The sequence below is a fragment of the Heterodontus francisci genome, chromosome 35, assembly GCF_036365525.1.
Source record: "Heterodontus francisci isolate sHetFra1 chromosome 35, sHetFra1.hap1, whole genome shotgun sequence".
In the NCBI taxonomy this organism is placed as follows: domain Eukaryota; kingdom Metazoa; phylum Chordata; class Chondrichthyes; order Heterodontiformes; family Heterodontidae; genus Heterodontus; species Heterodontus francisci.
In genome coordinates, this window is record NC_090405.1 from 18,325,112 (window position 1) to 18,345,193 (window position 20,082).

General features: G+C 45.0%; 3 non-coding genes across 3 annotated transcripts; all 3 read left to right on the top strand.

Annotated features, from left to right (window-relative positions):
• The first annotated feature begins 3,753 nt into the window (after positions 1-3,753).
• trnaf-gaa (transfer RNA phenylalanine (anticodon GAA)) lies at positions 3,754-3,826 on the top strand. The gene has a single exon. It is a non-coding gene; the product is annotated as a tRNA-Phe (tRNA).
• A 9,234-nt stretch (positions 3,827-13,060) lies between these two features.
• Positions 13,061-13,133, top strand: trnaf-gaa (transfer RNA phenylalanine (anticodon GAA)). The gene has a single exon. It is a non-coding gene; the product is annotated as a tRNA-Phe (tRNA).
• Positions 13,134-17,672: 4,539 nt separating this feature from the next.
• On the top strand, positions 17,673-17,745 carry trnaf-gaa (transfer RNA phenylalanine (anticodon GAA)). The gene has a single exon. It is a non-coding gene; the product is annotated as a tRNA-Phe (tRNA).
• Positions 17,746-20,082: the final 2,337 nt, after the last annotated feature.

Consider the following 20,082-nt stretch of genomic DNA (forward strand, 5'->3'; position numbering starts at 1 on the left):
GATATCTGTACCCCATTGCTTACCCCTGGTAAGTCGTCCCCCGCAACAGTATCCAAAACGGTATACCTGTTGTTGAGGGAAACGGCCACAGGGGATCCCTGCACTGCCTGCTGGTTCCCTCTCCTTCCCCTGACGGTAACCCATCTACCTACTTCTTTTACCTGAGGTGTGACTACCTCCCCATAACTCCTCTCAATAACCTCCTCCGCCTCCCGAATGATCCGAAGTTCATCCAGCTCCAGCTCCAGTTCCCTAACGCGGTTCTCGAGGAGCTGGAGTTGGGTGCACTTCCCACAGATGCAGTCAGCAGGGACACTCTTGGCGACCCTTACCTCCCACATTCTGCAGGAGGAACATGCAACTGCCTTAACCTCCATTCCCACTATTCCAAATTCCCAACAAATCTACTGAAAAACAAAAAGTCAAAACTTGTTAGGTTAGCAATCCAACGGACAGAACTTCCTAAATAAAAAGCTTACCTTATCAACACACCAGAGTACTTTTTTTATGGTTAGAGGAGGAGGGTGGGTGGGAGACACTACACGTGTAGTGTCTCGGGTACAGCCACCACACAAATATATACCTTTTTCCTTACCCAGCAGTCCCCTGGTCCTCCGAGAACAAAAGGGAATTCACTTTTAAACTTACGCTGAAATTGACTTCTCAGCTGCAAGCCCGTTCACGCACCTCCGCTGCTATCCACGCTGCGGCCACCGAAACTAAAAGAAAGAGATTCTAAACCACACAAATATATACCTTTTTCCTGACCCAGCAGTCCCCTGGTCCTCCGAAAACAAAAGGGAATTCACTTTTAAACTTACGCTGAAATTGACTTCTCAGCTGCAAGCCCGTTCACGCACCTCCGCTGCTATCCACGCTGCGGCCACCGAAACTAAAAGAAAGAGATTCTAAACCACACAAATATATACCTTTTTCCTTACCCAGCAGTCCCCTGGTCCTCCGAGAACAAAAGGGAATTCACTTTTAAACTTACGCTGAAATTGACTTCTCAGCTGCAAGCCCGTTCACGCACCTCCGCTGCTATCCACGCTGCGGCCACCGAAACTAAAAGAAAGAGATTCTAAACCACACAAATATATACCTTTTTCCTTACCCAGCAGTCCCCTGGTCCTCCGAAAACAAAAGGGAATTCACTTTTAAACTTACGCTGAAATTGACTTCTCAGCTGTAAGCCCGTTCACGCACCTCCGCGGCTATCCACGCTGCGGTCACCGAAACTAAAAGAAAGAGATTCTAAACCACACAAATATATACCTTTTTCCTTACCCAGCAGTCCCCTGGTCCTCCGAGAACAAAAGGGAATTCACTTTTAAACTTACGCTGAAATTGACTTCTCAGCTGCAAGCCCGTTCACGCACCTCCGCTGCTATCCACGCTGCGGCCACCGAAACTAAGAGAAAGAGATTCTAAACCACACAAATATATACCTTTTTCCTTACCCAGCAGTCCCCTGGTCCTCCGAGAACAAAAGGGAATTCACTTTTAAACTTACGCTGAAATTGACTTCTCAGCTGCAAGCCCGTTCACGCACCTCCGCTGCTATCCACGCTGCGGCCACCGAAACTAAAAGAAAGAGATTCTAAACCACACAAATATATACCTTTTTCCTTACCCAGCAGTCCCCTGGTCCTCCGAAAACAAAAGGGAATTCACTTTTAAACTTACGCTGAAATTGACTTCTCAGCTGTAAGCCCGTTCACGCACCTCCGCTGCTATCCACGCTGCGGCCACCGAAACTAAAAGCTAAAAAACTAAAAAGGAGGATACAAATTATCTCCCAGAAATGTTGGGGAACATAGGGTCTAGTGAGAAGGAGGAACTGTATGAAATCAGTATTAGTAGGGAATGTTTGGGAAATTGATGGGATTGAAGGCCGATAAATCCCCAGGGCCTGATAATCTACATCCCAGAGTACTTAAGGAAGTGGCCCTTGAAATAGCAGATGCATTTCTGGTCTTTTTTCAAAATTCTATCGACTCTGGAACAGTTCCAATGGATTGGACGGTAGTTAATGTAACTCCGCTATTTAAAAAAAGAGGCAGAAAGAAAACAGCGAATTATATACCGGTTAGCCTGACATCAGTCGTGGGGAAAATGCTGGAGTCCATTATAAAAGATGTTATAGCAGAGTGCAATAATAACTCGTCTCCACTCCTAGTATTTCTAAATCCCACACATTCACTATAATGTGAACAATTATTTCCTGTTGTGTCTCTCTCAGATTTGTAAACTTCACTGTATTGGAGTGAGGTGACATCTACTGGCGGGAAGCAAGAACTGCAATCAAGCAGCAGAAACTCCACAGTCTGTCAGGGTTAAAGAAACATTGCAATGTGAGGATCCAGCGAAGTGGTTTGATTGGGTAGATGGAGACATGATTCTACTTGTGGTGGTGTCTGAAGCAAAGGCCAGAAATACAAAATTGTCATTAATAAAAGAAATGAGGAATTCATGAAAAATGTAGTAACGTAGTGAATGGTTAGAATGTGGATAGAATAGAAAGTGAGATTGGATGGACAGAAGCAGTCTGAAAGGATGGCTGAAACAAAAGGTGAGTGCCCTGAAACGTTAACTGTGTTTCTCACAGCACAGATGCTGCCAGAGCTGCTGAACATTTCCAGCACTTTCTGTTTTTATTTCAGCGTTTGCAGGATGTTGCTTTGATCTGAAAAAAAATGGATGATTGGCTGGGGGGTTCCAGTGAAATTCCACAGCAGCTAATAAAGCATGATTTGTCAGTGGCTCGTTGGTCTAGGGGTATGATTCTCACTTTGGGAGTATGGTTAATTAACATGCGAGAAATCCCGGGTTCAAGTCCCGGACGAGCCCTGTCTTCTGGCATTTTTAGATTAAGGTTATCTATTGGTTTCAGCCTTGCAGAAGGTGGAATTGACTTCCATACGGAGCTGGCTTGAGGACCAGACAACTGGATTCAAAGAGCTTGTCGACAAAATTGTAATTAACTAAATGTACAGATAGCCAAGTGGGAATATAAAGTTGTTGCTGTAATTGTGACCTGACTCCAAAAACAACAGGACTGGAATGGAATGGAATTCTTCAGTGTTTCTGTTGTTTGGCTTGCATTGACTCATCGATTTTCTTGCTTTTCACTTTGTCGATGCCTTTGAATAATTGTGGATCCTTCTTCAGGGTGTCTTCTTTCACCAGGTAGTTCTGACCTCTGATGATGTTGATTGTAATCAGCTTCAATTCGCTGATAGTTTTGGAAGTGAGCAGATTTCCTTTGCTTGAGTCTACAACATGGAACTCAGTCTGACATGTGGACCCATGGGAGGATTTGAATGCCATCCCTGCGTTGGAGTTGCATCCATCCAATAAGAGACCGAGTAGAAGTGACAGTTCTGTTAGTCGAATATGAGACTTTTAATGGCAGGGTTGTGAGTTTGAGTGCCATTCTGTTTTTCCCTTTTTTAAGGCTTCATGAGCAGAGAGTACAGGGAGTGTTTGAAATGAGCAAGTCTCGCTTTGATTCAGGACTCTTACCTCTCAGCAGCATCTCACTATGAAAGATTGAATTTGATCTAATTTCATTCTCAGCTCGGGGTCTGTGCGGCTCAATGGCACTTCTGGCTGTCTCCTGCTTCACAATCCATCAGTACTGAGAAAGCAATGGGGAATATTACTCACATGTTGTGTTCTTTAATTTTTTGGAAAACTTGAATGTATGTATTTTCTTCCAAAACAAGGACACCAAGCCACAATCAATGTAAGGCTGAAATAGCTCAGTTGGGAGAGCGTTAGACTGAAGATCTAAAGGTCCCTGGTTCAATCCCGGGTTTCAGCAATTTCGCTTCCTTATGCGTCCCTTGCCTTGGTTCTGATTTTCCAGTTGCACAATTTACTTTGAAATTATTTACCAAGCACCAGTGGATTGAATTTGAGAAACAACACAGAGTCATTTACAGCACAGAAGGTGGTAGTTTGGCCTATCACGTCCATGCTGGCTCTCCCCGGAGCAATCTAGTCAGTTCCACTCACCAGCTCGGTCCCTTTCCTCCTGCAAGTTTCTTTCCTTCAAGTATCCATCCAATTTCCTTTTCAAATCATTGATTGTCTCTGCTTCCACCACACTCGTGGGCCAAGACATTACTACCCACAGCATAAAAAATTCCACCTCATCAAGGATGGGAAATACTTATATCATCTATATTTGCTTATTCTCTCTTTCCATGAGAATAGACTGACAGTCAACATGAAAGGAAACCCAAAAATCTTCGAGCAGCATGTAAATGATAAGTGGGTAGTAAGAGGTTGAGTCGGGCCTATGAGGGACAAAAAGGATAATATAAGCTTAGAGGTGCAGGGCAATGTTAATCTACTTAATGAGTACTTTGTATCAGTGATCACTAAGGAAGTGGAATTTGACAAAATATCAGTCGATGTGAAGAGAGTAAAGTCAATGGAGAGGGTACAAATTGAGAGAGGGAGGTACTAAAAAGGCTGGCTGTGCTTAGGGAAGATAAATCACCTGGTCCGGATGGCTCACATCCCAGGTTGCGAAAGGAAATGCGGATGCAGATAACGGAAGGGCTTGCTATAATCTTCCAATCTTCCCTGGATACGGGGGAGGTGTCAGAGGATTAAACAGTGGCAAATGCGACACCCTTATTCAAGAAAGGGTGTAAGGACAGTCCGGGTAACTACAGGCTAGTTAGATTAACAGCAGCGGTGGGTAAGGTTTTGGAAAGAATAATCAGGGTAAAAAATCAACAGTCACTTGGAGAGGTTCGAGTTAATTAAGGAGAGTGAGCATGGATTTATAAATGGGAGTTCATGCTTGACTAATCTAACTGCATTTTTTGATGAACTAACAGAGCAGGTTGATGAAGGGAATGCAGTGGATGTTGTTTATATGGATTTTAAGGAAGCGTTTGACAAGGTACCACATAAAAGGGCGGTTAACAAAATTGAGGTTCGTGGTATAGGAGGGTCAGTGTCCAATTGGATAGAAAATTGGTTTAAGGACAGAAAACAGCGAGTCTTATGAAATGGTTCTTTGTCAGACTGGAGGATAGTCGACAGTGGTGTTCCCCAAGGGTCAGTGCTAGAACCACTGCTTTTTTTGCTCAAGGTAATTGACTTGGATCTTGGAATACAGAGTAGAATCTCAAAATATGCCGATGACACCAAACCTGGAGGAGCGGCAAACAGTGAAGATGATATGAACTGCCTGCAACAGGACAGTGATAGGCTAGCAGAATGGGCAGACAGATGGCAGATGGAATTTAATAGTGACAAGTGTGAGGTGATGTATTTTGGCATAAGGAATAGGGAGAGGCAATATATACTTAATGGCACAGTTCTAAAGAGTTCTTCAAGATGGCTCCTGGGCTGGAAGCTCCCTAGGAAGCTCCCTTGCTGTTCAACTCTATCCATGGCCATCTGCTCCCATCCCTAACGTTTTCTCCCCCAATCTGCCCTCTTAAACTGTTTAAATTCCCCTGGCTCTTTAAATCAGTTCATTTTAGCCCTATCTAAAAGTTAACAGTTAGTTTAGTGTATGTTACCTGGGCCCACTGCCCTCCCCCAGCCACACCTGCTTTTTGTTTTCTCAATGAAATTGATCCGGATGAAACTGACGAGAACAGCTGCCGATACTTTAATCTCCGATCCTGCTGTCTTCACAGTCCAGAGTGTCTGCAGCCACGGCATGCGGTAAGTCCATTGAGGTGAAGAAGGAGCTGCGGGACCCGAGAGAAGTCCTGTGAAAAGGTGCCCCGAACACCCAAAACATCCACGAACGGCCCCCCCGGCCGCAACTTCAAAGCGCCCGCGGGAGATGGCTCGGAGAGCATCTGCAGCGCACTGACGGCAATGCTGCATGCCTTTATTTAAACCACTGCAAAAAAAAAAACCCTTAGCAAATGTAATCACCTCTAAGTCTGCCAAATGATGCTTCACCTCCCGAAGGACGTGGATGAGCTTTCCGGACGTCGATGGTGGGCACTGAGGAAATGGCTTATTACCTGCACCAGATTCCACCCCCCCTCCCCCCCACCTCCCCCCCCCTTTACCCCCCTTCCACCCCCCCCACCCCCGTCCCCTTCCCTGCTCCACCCTCTCAGCTCACCCCCTCACAACCCCGTCCCAGCCCACCCCCCCCTCGCACCATCTTCACCCCGCACCCCCTTCCCCTGCACCCCCCCCCCACCCCCTCCCTCTACCCCTCCCCCTTGCATCCCCTCCTCCCACCGGCACCATCCTACACCTGTGTAGGGGCCCCAACAACCCCACTGCCTTGTGGGCGTCTCGGGAGAGACCAAGGCTAAGGGAGTAAACCCTAACAGAAAATCCGGAGCGGAACCCCGTAGGCGGTCATGTGTCACCTTTGGCATGTTTCCGGCAGTTCCTGCAGCCATACTGGTGCCAAACGTCGTGTCCTGCACTCCTTTGGACCCCACCAGAAAGGCCGAGAGGGGGGTTTTGACGACTGGGCAACTCTCAACCTCCATAAATTTGCCCAGGCATGCGCCATGGAGAGGTCACTCCATAGTTGCCTCACAGCGACTGAAACAACACGGAAGGCAGCAGTTACGGGTTATAAGTCCAGATAAATTGGCGTAGAAACTGGGCGCCACGGGTTGCCTTTGTCGGTGGGAGAGGTCATTGCACCTCACTGGACAGCTACCGCCCGCCTCAAACCGGGCAGCCCCCGGTCAATAAGGTTCTGTCCCGCCACAGTCTGCCTGCTTCAATGGGTGCTTGGAGCTCAGGGTCATTGCCCGAGAGGTGGACTGACACACCGCACCAAACAACATGAAAAAAGGAAAGAAGGTACCAGCCCTTCGCTTTGCAAGCTGGAACGTCAGAACTATGTGTCCTGGCCTGTCGGAAGACCTTACACAAATCAACGATTCTCGGAAGACCGCCATCATTAACAACGAGCTCAGTAGACTCAATGTGGACATTGCAGCACTTCAGGAGACTCGCCTCCCCGCGAGTGGCTCTCTAGCAGAGCAAGACTACACCTTCTTCTGGCAGGGCAGGGATCCTGAAGAACCAAGACAGCATGGAGTGGGCTTCGCCATCAGAAACTCCTTGCTCAGCATGATAGAGCCTCCCTCAAATGGCTCGGAACGCATACTGTCCATCCGACTGCTCACCACCTCTGGTCCAGTACACCTACTCAGCATCTATGCTCCAACACTCTGTTCCGCACCTGAAGCTAAAGACCAGTTCTATGAACAACTCCATAACATCATTAGCAGCATCCCCAACACCGAACACCTATACCTGCTGGGGGACTTTAATGCCAGGGTTGGGGCCGACCATGACTCATGGCCCTCCTGCCTTGGGCGCTATGGCGTTGGAAGGATGAATGAGAACGGGCAGAGACTGCTTGAGTTGTGTACCTATCATAACCTCTGCATCACCAACTCGTTCTTTCACACTAAACCCTGTCACCAGGTTTCATGGAGGCACCCAAGATCACGTCGTTGGCACCAGCTAGACCTCATTGTCACAAGGCGAGCCGCCTTAAACAGTGTTCAAATCACACGCAGCTTCCACAGTGCGGACTGCGACACCGACCACTCCCTGGTGTGCAGCAAGGTTAGACTCAGACCAAAGAAGTTGCATCATTCCAAGCAGAAGGGCCACCCGCGCATCAACACGAGCAGAATTTCTCACCCACAGCTGTTACAAAAATTTCTAAATTCACTTGTAACAGCCCTTCAAAACACTCCCACAGGGGATGCTGAGACCAAGTGGGCCCACATCAGAGACGCCATCTATGAGTCAGCTTTGACCACCTACGGCAAAAGTGCGAAGAGAAATGCAGACTGGTTTCAATCTCATAATGAAGAGCTGGAACCTGTCATAGCCGCTAAGCGCATTGCACTTTTGAACTACAAGAAAGCCCCCAGTGATTTAACATCCGCAGCACTTAAAGCAGCCAGAAGTACTGCACAAAGAACAGCTAGGCGTTGCGCAAACGACTACTGGCAACACCTATGCAGTCATATTCAGCTGGCCTCAGACACCGGAAACATCAGAGGAATGTATGATGGCATGAAGAGAGCTCTTGGGCCAACCATCAAGAAGATCACCCCCCTCAAATCTAAATCGGGGGACATAATCACTGACCAACGGAAGTAAATGGACTGCTGGGTTGAGCACTACCTAGAACTGTACTCCAGGGAGAATGCTGTCACTGAGACTGCCCTCAATGCAGCCCAGCCTCTACCAGTCATGGATGAGCTGGACATACAGCCAACCAAATCGGAACTCAGTGATGCCATTGATTCCCTAGCCAGCGGAAAAGCCCCTGGGAAGGACAGCATTACCCCTGAAATAATCAAGAGTGCCAAGCCTGCTATACTCTCAGCACTACATGAACTGCTATGCCTGTGCTGGGACGAGGGAGCAGTACCCCAGGACATGCGCGATGCCAACATCATCACCCTCTATAAAAACAAAGGTGACCGCGGTGACTGCAACAACTACCGTGGAATCTCCCTGCTCAGCATAGTGGGGAAAGTCTTTGCTCGAGTCGCTCTGAACAGGCTCCAGAAGCTGGCCGAGCGCGTCTACCCTGAGGCACAGTGTGGCTTTCGTGCAGAGAGATCGACTATTGACATGCTGTTCTCCCTTCGTCAGATACAGGAGAAATGCCGTGAACAACAGATGCCCCTCTACATTGCTTTCATTGATCTCACCAAAGCCTTTGACCTCGTCAGCAGACGTGGTCTCTTCAGACTACTAGAAAAGATCGGATGTCCACCAAAGCTACTAAGTATCATCACCTCATTCCATGACAATATGAAAGGCACAATTCAACATGGTGGCTCCTCATCAGAGCCCTTTCCTATCCTGAGTGGTGTGAAACAGGGCTGTGTTCTCGCACCCACACTTTTTGGGATTTTCTTCTCCCTGCTGCTTTCACATGCGTTCAAATCCTCTGAAGAAGGAATTTTCCTCCACACAAGATCAGGGGGCAGGCTGTTCAACCTTGCCCGTCTAAGAGCGAAGTCCAAAGTACGGAAAGTCCTCATCAGAGAACTCCTCTTTGCTGACGATGCTGCTTTAACATCTCACACTGAAGAATGCCTGCAGAGTCTCATCGACAGGTTTGCGTCTGCCTGCAATGAATTTGGCCTAACCATCAGCCTCAAGAAAACGAACATCATGGGGCAGGATGTCAGAAATGCTCCATCCATCAATATTGGCGACCACGCACTGGAAGTGGTTCAAGAGTTCACCTACCTAGGCTCAACTATCACCAGTAACCTGTCTCTAGATGCAGAAATCAACAAGCGCATGGGTAAGGCTTCCACTGCTATGTCCAGACTGGCCAAGAGAGTGTGGGAAAATGGCGCACTGACACGGAACACAAAAGTCCGAGTGTATCAGGCCTGTGTCCTCAGTACCTTGCTCTACGGCAGCGAGGCCTGGACAACGTATGCCAGCCAAGAGCGACGTCTCAATTCATTCCATCTTCGCTGCCTTCGGAGAATACTTGGCATCAGGTGGCAGGACTATATCTCCAACACAGAAGTCCTTGAAGCGGCCAACATCCCCAGCTTATACACACTACTGAGTCAGCGGCGCTTGAGATGGCTTGGCCATGTGAGCCGCATGGAAGATGGCAGGATCCCCAAAGACACATTGTACAGTGAGCTCGCCACTGGTATCAGACCCACCGGCCGTCCATGTCTCCGTTATAAAGACGTCTGCAAACGCGACATGAAATCGTGTGACATTGATCACAAGTCGTGGGAGTCAGTTGCCAGCATTCGCCAGAGCTGACGGGCAGCCATAAAGACAGGGCTAAATTGTGGCGAGTCGAAGAGACTTAGTAGTTGGCAGGAAAAAAGACAGAGGCGCAAGGGGAGAGCCAACTGTGCAACAGCCCCAACAAACAAATTTCTCTGCAGCACCTGTGGAAGAGCCTGTCACTCCAGAATTGGCCTTTATAGCCACTCCAGGCGCTGCTTCACAAACCACTGACCACCTCCAGGCGCGTATCCATTGTCTCTCGAGATAAGGAGGCCCAAAAGAAAGAGTGTACTGGAATAGAGGGACTTGGGGTTCATGTGCATCAATCTTTGAAGGAGGCAAGTCATATTGCGAGAGTGGTTCGCAAAGCATATGGGATCTTGGGCTTTATAAGTAGAGGCATTGAGTACAAAAGCAGGGAAGTTATGCTGAACCATTATAAAACTCTGGTTAGGCCCCAATTGGAGTGTTGCTTCCAGTTCTGCTCAGCAGACTTTAGAAAGAATGTGAGGGTCCTTGAGAGGACGCAGAGGCGATTTACCAGAATGGATCCAGGGATGGGGGATTTTAGTTACAAGGTTAGGTTGGAAAAGCTAGGATTATTCTGCCTTTCTCAAAGGAGATTGAGTGGAGAATTGATAGAGGTGTATAACACCTCTAGAGAACAGGCCATCCTGGACTGGGTATTGTGTAATGAGAAAGGATTAGTTAACAATCTTGTTGTGTGGGGTACCTTGGGGAAGTGCGCCCATAATATGATAAAATTCTTCATTAAGATGGAGAGTGAGAGAGTTGATTCCGAGACTCGGGTCCTGAATCTAAACAAAGAAAACTATGAAGGTATGAGGCGGGAGTTGGCTATGATAGATTGGGGAACGTTACTTAAAGGGTTGACAGTGGATAGGCAATGGCTAGCATTTAAAGAGCGCATGGATGAATTACAACAATTGTTCATTCCTGTCTGTGCAAAAGTAAAACAGGAAGGGTGGCTCAACTGTGGCTTACAAAAGAAATTAAGGGAAGTATTAGATCCAAGGAGGAGAAATATAAAATGGCCAGAACAAGCAGCAAACCTGAAGATTGTGAGCAGTTTGGAATTTAGCAGAGGAGGACAAAAGGATTGATTAAGAAGGGGGAAATAGAGTATGACAGTAAGCTAGCAGAGAACATAAAAACTGACTGTAAAAGCTTCTATAGATATGTGTAGAGAAAAAGATTAGTGAAGACAAATGTGGGCCCCTTACAGTCAGAAACGGGAGAATTTATAATGGGGAACAAAGAAATGGCAGACCAATTAAATACATACTTTGGATCTGTCTTCACAAAGGAGGATACAAATTATCTCCCAGAAATGTTGGGGAACATAGGGTCTAGTGAGAAGGAGGAACTGTATGAAATCAGTATTTGCAGGGAATGTTTGGGAAATTGATGGGATTGAAGGCCGATAAATCCCCAGGGCCTGATAATCTACATCCCAGAGTACTTAAGGAAGTGGCCCTTGAAATAGCAGATGCATTTCTGGTCTTTTTTCAAAATTCTATCGACTCTGGAACAGTTCCAATGGATTGGACGGTAGTTAATGTAACTCCACTTTTTAAAAAAAGAGGCAGAAAGAAAACAGCGAATTATATACCGGTTATCCTGACATCAGTCGTGGGGAAAATGCTGGAGTCCATTATAAAAGATGTAATAGCAGAGTGCAATAATAACTCGTCTCCACTCCGAGTATTTCTAAATCCCACACATTCACTATAATGTGAACAATTATTTCCTGTTGTGTCTCTCTCAGATTTGTAAACTTCACTGTATTGGAGTGAGGTGACATCTACTGGCGGGAAGCAAGAACTGCAAGCAAGCAGCAGAAACTCCACAGTCTGTCAGGGTTAAAGAAACATTGCAATGTGAGGATCCAGCGAAGTGGTTTGATTGGGTAGATGGAGACATGATTCTACTTGTGGTGGTGTCTGAAGCAAAGGCCAGAAATACAAAATTGTCATTAATAAAAGAAATGAGGAATTCATGAAAAATGTAGTAACGTAGTGAATGGTTAGAATGTGGATAGAATAGAAAGTGAGATTGGATGGACAGAAGCAGTCTGAAAGGATGGCTGAAACAAAAGGTGAGTGCCCTGAAACGTTAACTGTGTTTCTCACAGCACAGATGCTGCCAGAGCTGCTGAACATTTCCAGCACTTTCTGTTTTTATTTCAGCATTTGCAGGATGTTGCTTTGATCTGAAAAAAAATGGATGATTGGCTGGGGTGTTCCAGTGAAATTCCACAGCAGCTAATAAAGCCTGACTTGTCGTTGGCTCGTTGGTCTAGGGGTATGATTCTCGCTTTGGGAGTATGGTTAATTAACATGTGAGAGATCCCGGGTTCAAGTCCCGGACGAGCCCTGGTCTGCTGGCATTTTTAGATTAAGGTTATCTATTGGTTTCAGCCTTGCAGAAGGTGGAATTGACTTCCATACGGAGCTGGCTTGAGGACCAGACAACTGGATTCAAAGAGCTTGTCGACAAAATTGTAATTAACTAAATGTACAGATAGCCAAGTGGGAATATAAAGTTGTTGCTGTAATTGTGACCTGACTCCAAAAACAACAGGACTGGAATGGAATGGAATTCTTCAGTGTTTCTGTTGTTTGGCTTGCATTGACTCATCGATTTTCTTGTTTTTCACTTTGTCGATGCCTTTGAATAATTGTGGATCCTTCTTCAGGGTGTCTTCTTTCACCAGGTAGTTCTGACCTCTGATGATGTTGATTGTAATCAGCTTCAATTCGCTGATAGTTTTGGAAGTGAGCAGATTTCGTTTGCTTGAGTCTACAACATGGAACTCAGTCTGACATGTGGACCCATGGGAGGATTTGAATGCCATCCCTGCGTTGGAGTTGCATCCATCCAATAAGAGACCGAGTAGAAGTGACAGTTCTGTCAGTCGAATATGAGACTTTTCATGGCAGGGTTGTGAGTTTGAGTGCCATTCTGTTTTTCCCTTTTTTAAGGCTTCATGAGCAGAGAGTACAGGGAGTGTTTGAAATGAGCAAGTCTCGCTTTGATTCAGGACTCTTACCTCTCAGCAGCATCTCACGATGAAAGATTGAATTTGATCTCATTTCATTCTCAGCTCGGGGTCTGTGCGGCTCAGTGGCTCTTCTGGCTGTCTCCCGCTTCACAATCCATCAGTACTGAGAAAGCAATGGGGAATATTACTCACATGTTGTGTTCTTTAATTTTTTGGAAAACTTGAATGTATGTATTTTCTTCCAAAACAAGGACACCAAGCCGTTGTTAATGTAGGGCTGAAATAGCTCAGTTGGGAGAGCGTTAGACTGAATATCTAAAGGTCCCTGGTTCAATCCCGGGTTTCAGCAATTTCGCTTCCTTATGCGTCCCTTGCCTTGGTTTTGATTTTCCAGTTGCACAATTTACTTTGAGATTATTTCCCAAACACCAGTGGATTGAATTTGAGAAACAACACAGAGTCATTTACAACATAGAAGGTGGTCATTTGGCCTATCACGTCCGTGCTGGCTCTCCCCGGAGCAATCTAGTCAGTTCCACTCACCAGCTCGATCCCTTTCCTCTGCAAGTTTCTTTCCTTCAAGTATCCATCCAATTTCCTTTTCAAATCATTGATTGTCTCTGCTTCCACCACACTCGTGGGCCAAGACATTACCACCCACAACATAAAAAATTCCACCTCATCAAGGATGGGAAATACTTACATCTTCTATATTTGCTTATTCTCTATTTCTATGAGAATAGACTGACAGTCAACATGAAAGGAAACCCAAAAATCTTCGAGCAGCATGTAAATGATAAGTGGGTAGTAAGAGGTTGAGTCGGGCCTATGAGGGACAAAAAGGATAATATAAGCTTAGAGGTGCAGGGCAATGTTAATCTACTTAATGAGTACTTTGCATCAGTGATCACTGAGGAAGTGGAATTTGACAAAATATCAGTCGAAGTGAAGAAAGTAGAGTCAATGGAGAGGGTACAAATTAGGAGAGGGAGGTACTAAAAAGGCTGGCTGTGCTTAGGGAAGATAAATCACCTGGTCCAGATGGCTCACATCCCAGGTTGCGAAAGGAAATGCGGATGCAGATAACGGAAGGGCTTGCTATAATCTTCCAATCTTCCCTGGATACGGGGGAGGTGCCAGAGGATTAAACAGTGGCAAATGCGACACCCTTATTCAAGAAAGGGTGTAAGGACAGTCCGGGTAACTACAGGCTAGTTAGATTAACAGCAGCGGTGGGTAAGGTTTTAAAAAGAATAATCAGGGTAAAAAATCAACAGTCACTTGGAGAGGTTCGAGTTAATTAAGGAGAGTGAGCATGGATTTATAAATGGGAGTTCATGCTTGACTAATCTAACTGCATTTTTTGATGAACTAACAGAGCAGGTTGATGAAGGGAATGCAGTGGATGTTGTTTATATGGATTTTAAGGAAGCGTTTGACAAGGTACCACATAAAAGGGCGGTTAACAAAATTGAGGTTCGTGGTATAGGAGGGTCAGTGTCCAATTGGATAGAAAATTGGTTTAAGGACAGAAAACAGCGAGTCTTATTAAATGGTTCTTTGTCAGACTGGAGGATAGTCGACAGTGGTGTTCCCCAAGGGTCAGTGCTAGAACCACTGTTTTTTTTGCTCAAGGTAAGTGACTTGGATCTTGGAATACAGAGTAGAATCTCAAAATATGCCAATGACACCAAACCTGGAGGAGCGGCAAACAGTGAAGATGATATGAACTGCCTGCAACAGGACAGTGATAGGCTAGCAGAATGGGCAGACAGATGGCAGATGGAATTTAATAGTGACAAGTGTGAGGTGATGTATTTTGGCATAAGGAATAGGGAGAGGCAATATATACTTAATGGCACAGTTCTAAAGAGTATACTGGAATAGAGGGACTTGGGGTTCATGTGCATCAATCTTTGAAGGAGGCAAGTCATATTGCGAGAGTGGTTCGCAAAGCATATGGGATCTTGGGCTTTATCAGTAGAGGCATTGAGTACAAAAGCAGGGAAGTTATGCTGAACCATTATAAAACTCTGGTTAGGCCCCAATTGGAGTGTTGCTTCCAGTTCTGCTCAGCAGACTTTAGAAAGAATGTGAGGGTCCTTGAGAGGACGCAGAGGCAATTTACCAGAATGGATCCAGGGATGGGGGATTTTAGTTACAAGGTTAGGTTGGAAAAGCTAGGATTATTCTGCCTTTCTCAAAGGAGATTGAGTGGAGAATTGATAGAGGTGTATAACACCTCTAGAGAACAGGCCATCCTGGACTGGGTATTGTGTAATGAGAAAGGATTAGTTAACAATCTTGTTGTGTGGGGTCCCTTGGGGAAGTGCGCCCATAATATGATAAAATTCTTCATTAAGATGGAGAGTGAGAGAGTTGATTCCGAGACTCGGGTCCTGAATCTAAACAAAGAAAACTATGAAGGTATGAGGCGGGAGTTGGCTATGATAGATTGGGGAACGTTACTTAAAGGGTTGACAGTGGATAGGCAATGGCTAGCATTTAAAGAGCGCATGGATGAATTACAACAATTGTTCATTCCTGTCTGTGCAAAAGTAAAACAGGAAGGGTGGCTCAACTGTGGCTTACAAAAGAAATTAAGGAAAGTATTAGATCCAAGGAGGAGAAATATAAAATGGCCAGAACAAGCAGCAAACCTGAAGATTGTGAGCAGTTTGGAATTTAGCAGAGGAGGACAAAAGGATTGATTAAGAAGGGGGAAATAGAGTATGAGAGTAAGCTAGCAGAGAACATAAAAACTGACTGTAAAAGCTTCTATAGATATGTGTAGAGAAAAAGATTAGTGAAGACAAATGTGGGCCCCTTACAGTCAGAAACGGGGGAATTTATAATGGGGAACAAAGAAATGGCAGACCAATTAAATACATACTTTGGATCTGTCTTCACAAAGGAGGATACAAATTATCTCCCAGAAATGTTGGGGAACATAGGGTCTAGTGAGAAGGAGGAACTGTATGAAATCAGTATTAGTAGGGAATGTTTGGGAAATTGATGGGATTGAAGGCCGATAAATCCCCAGGGCCTGATAATCTACATCCCAGAGTACTTAAGGAAGTGGCCCTTGAAATAGCAGATGCATTTCTGGTCTTTTTTCAAAATTCTATCGACTCTGGAACAGTTCCAATGGATTGGACGGTAGTTAATGTAACTCCACTTTTTAAAAAAAGAGGCAGAAAGAAAACAGCGAATTATATACCGGTTAGCCTGACATCAGTCGTGGGGAAAATGCTGGAGTCCATTATAAAAGATGTAATAGCAGAGTGCAATAATAACTCGTCTCCACTCCGAGTATTTCTAAATCCCACACATTCACTATAATGTGAACAATTATTTCCTGTTGTGTCTCTCTCAGATTTGTAAACTTCACTGTATTGGAGTGAGGTGACATCTACTGGCGGGAAGCAAGAACTGCAAGCAAGCAGCAGAAACTCCACAGTCTGTCAGGGTTAAAGAAACATTGCAATGTGAGGATACAGCGAAGTGGTTTGATTGGGTAGATGGAGACATGATTCCACTTGTGGTGGTGTCTGAAGCAAAGGCCAGAAATACAAAATTGTCATTAATAAAAGAAATGAGGAATTCATGAAAAATGTAGCAACGTAGTGAATGGTTAGAATGTGGATAGAATAGAAAGTGAGATTGGATGGACAGAAGCAGTCTGAAAGGATGGCTGAAACAAAAGGTGAGTGCCCTGAAACGTTAACTGTGTTTCTCACAGCACAGATGCTGCCAGAGCTGCTGAACATTTCCAGCACTTTCTGTTTTTATTTCAGCATTTGCAGGATGTTGCTTTGATCTGAAAAAAAATGGATGATTGGCTGGGGTGTTCCAGTGAAATTCCACAGCAGCTAATAAAGCCTGACTTGTCAGTGGCTCGTTGGTCTAGGGGTATGGTTCTCGCTTTGGGAGTATGGTTAATTAACATGTGAGAGATCCTGGGTTCAAGTCCCGGACGAGCCCTGGTCTGCTGGCATTTTTAGATTAAGGTTATCTATTGGTTTCAGCCTTGCAGAAGGTGGAATTGACTTCCATACGGAGCTGGCTTGAGGACCAGACAACTGGATTCAAAGAGCTTGTCGACAAAATTGTAATTAACTAAATGTACAGATAGCCAAGTGGGAATATAAAGTTGTTGCTGTAATTGTGACCTGACTCCAAAAACAACAGGACTGGAATGGAATGTAATTCTTCAGTGTTTCTGTTGTTTGGCTTGCATTGACTCATCGATTTTCTTGTTTTTCACTTTGTCGATGCCTTTGAATAATTGTGGATCCTTCTTCAGGGTGTCTTCTTTCACCAGGTAGTTCTGACCTCTGATGATGTTGATTGTAATCAGCTTCAATTCGCTGATAGTTTTGGAAGTGAGCAGATTTCGTTTGCTTGAGTCTACAACATGGAACTCAGTCTGACATGTGGACCCATGGGAGGATTTGAATGCCATCCCTGCGTTGGAGTTGCATCCATCCAATAAGAGACCGAGTAGAAGTGACAGTTCTGTCAGTCGAATATGACACTTTTAATGGCAGGGTTGTGAGTTTGAGTGCCATTCTGTTTTTCCCTTTTTTAAGGCTTCATGAGCAGAGAGTACAGGGAGTGTTTGAAATGAGCAAGTCTCGCTTTGATTCAGGACTCTTACCTCTCAGCAGCATCTCACGATGAAAGATTGAATTTGATCTCATTTCATTCTCAGCTCGGGGTCTGTGCGGCTCAGTGGCTCTTCTGGCTGTCTCCCGCTTCACAATCAATCAGTACTGAGAAAGCAATGGGGAATATTACTCACATGTTGTGTTCTTTAATTTTTTGGAAAACTTGAATGTATGTATTTTCTTCCAAAACAAGGACACCAAGCCGTTGTTAATGTAGGGCTGAAATAGCTCAGTTGGGAGAGCGTTAGACTGAAGATCGAAAGGTCCCTGGTTCAATCCCGGGTTTCAGCAATTTCGCTTCCTTATGCGTCCCTTGCCTTGGTTTTGATTTTCCAGTTGCACAATTTACTTTGAGATTATTTCCCAAACACCAGTGGATTGAATTTGAGAAACAACACAGAGTCATTTACAACATAGAAGGTGGTCATTTGGCCTATCACGTCCGTGCTGGCTCTCCCCGGAGCAATCTAGTCAGTTCCACTCACCAGCTCGATCCCTTTCCTCCTGCAAGTTTCTTTCCTTCAAGTATCCATCCAATTTCCTTTTCAAATCATTGATTGTCTCTGCTTCCACCTCACTCGTGGGCCAAGACATTACCACCCACAACATAAAAAATTCCACCTCATCAAGGATGGGAAATACTTACATCTTCTATATTTGCTTATTCTCTATTTCTATGAGAATAGACTGGCAGTCAACATGAAAGGAAACCCAAAAATCTTCGAGCAACATGTAAATGATAAGTGAGTAGTAAGAGGTTGAGTCGGGCCTATTAGGGACAAAAAGGATAATATAAGCTTAGAGGTGCAGGGCAATGTTAATCTACTTAATGAGTACTTTGCATCAGTGATCACTGAGGAAGTGGAATTTGACAAAATATCAGTCGAAGTGAAGAAAGTAGAGTCAATGGAGAGGGTACAAATTAGGAGAGGGAGGTACTAAAAAGGCTGGCTGTGCTTAGGGAAGATAAATCACCTGGTCCGGATGGCTCACATCCCAGGTTGCGAAAGGAAATGCGGATGCAGATAACGGAAGGGCTTGCTATAATCTTCCAATCTTCCCTGGATACGGGGGAGGTGCCAGAGGATTAAACAGTGGCAAATGCGACACCCTTATTCAAGAAAGGGTGTAAGGACAGTCCGGGTAACTACAGGCTAGTTAGATTAACAGCAGCGGTGGGTAAGGTTTTAAAAAGAATAATCAGGGTAAAAAATCAACAGTCACTTGGAGAGGTTCGAGTTAATTAAGGAGAGTGAGCATGGATTTATAAATGGGAGTTCATGCTTGACTAATCTAACTGCATTTTTTGATGAACTAACAGAGCAGGTTGATGAAGGGAATGCAGTGGATGTTGTTTATATGGATTTTAAGGAAGCGTTTGACAAGGTACCACATAAAAGGGCGGTTAACAAAATTGAGGTTCGTGGTATAGGAGGGTCAGTGTCCAATTGGATAGAAAATTGGTTTAAGGACAGAAAACAGCGAGTCTTATTAAATGGTTCTTTGTCAGACTGGAGGATAGTCGACAGTGGTGTTCCCCAAGGGTCAGTGCTAGAACCACTGTTTTTTTTGCTCAAGGTAAGTGACTTGGATCTTGGAATACAGAGTAGAATCTCAAAATATGCCGATGACACCAAACCTGGAGGAGCGGCAAACAGTGAAGATGATATGAACTGCCTGCAACAGGACAGTGATAGGCTAGCAGAATGGGCAGACAGGTGGCAGATGGAATTTAATAGTGACAAGTGTGAGGTGATGTATTTTGGCATAAGGAATAGGGAGAGGCAATATATACTTAATGGCACAGTTCTAAAGAGTGTTCTGGAATAGAGGGACTTGGGGTTCATGTGCATCAATCTTTGAAGGAGGCAAGTCATATTGCGAGAGTGGTTCGCAAAGCATATGGGATCTTGGGCTTTATAAACAGAGGCATTGAGTACAAAAGCAGGGAAGTTATGCTGAACCATTATAAAACTCTGGTTAGGCCCCAATTGGAGTGTTGCTTCCAGTTCTGCTCAGCAGACTTTAGAAAGAATGTGAGGGTCCTTGAGAGGACGCAGAGGTGATTTACCAGAATGGATCCAGGGATGGGGGATTTTAGTTACAAGGTTAGGTTGGAAAAGCTAGGATTATTCTGCCTTTCTCAAAGGAGATTGAGTGGAGAATTGATAGAGGTGTATAACACCTCTAGAGAACAGGCCATCCTGGACTGGGTATTGTGTAATGAGAAAGGATTAGTTAACAATCTTGTTGTGTGGGGTCCCTTGGGGAAGTGCGCCCATAATATGATAAAATTCTTCATTAAGATGGAGAGTGAGAGAGTTGATTCCGAGACTCGGGTCCTGAATCTAAACAAAGAAAACTATGAAGGTATGAGGCGGGAGTTGGCGATGATAGATTGGGGAACGTTACTTAAAGGGTTGACAGTGGATAGGCAATGGCTAGCATTTCAAGAGCGCATGGATGAATTACAACAATTGTTCATTCCTGTCTGTGCAAAAGTAAAACAGGAAGGGTGGCTCAACTGTGGCTTACAAAAGAAATTAAGGAAAGTATTAGATCCAAGGAGGAGAAATATAAAATGGCCAGAACAAGCAGCAAACCTGAAGATTGTGAGCAGTTTGGAAT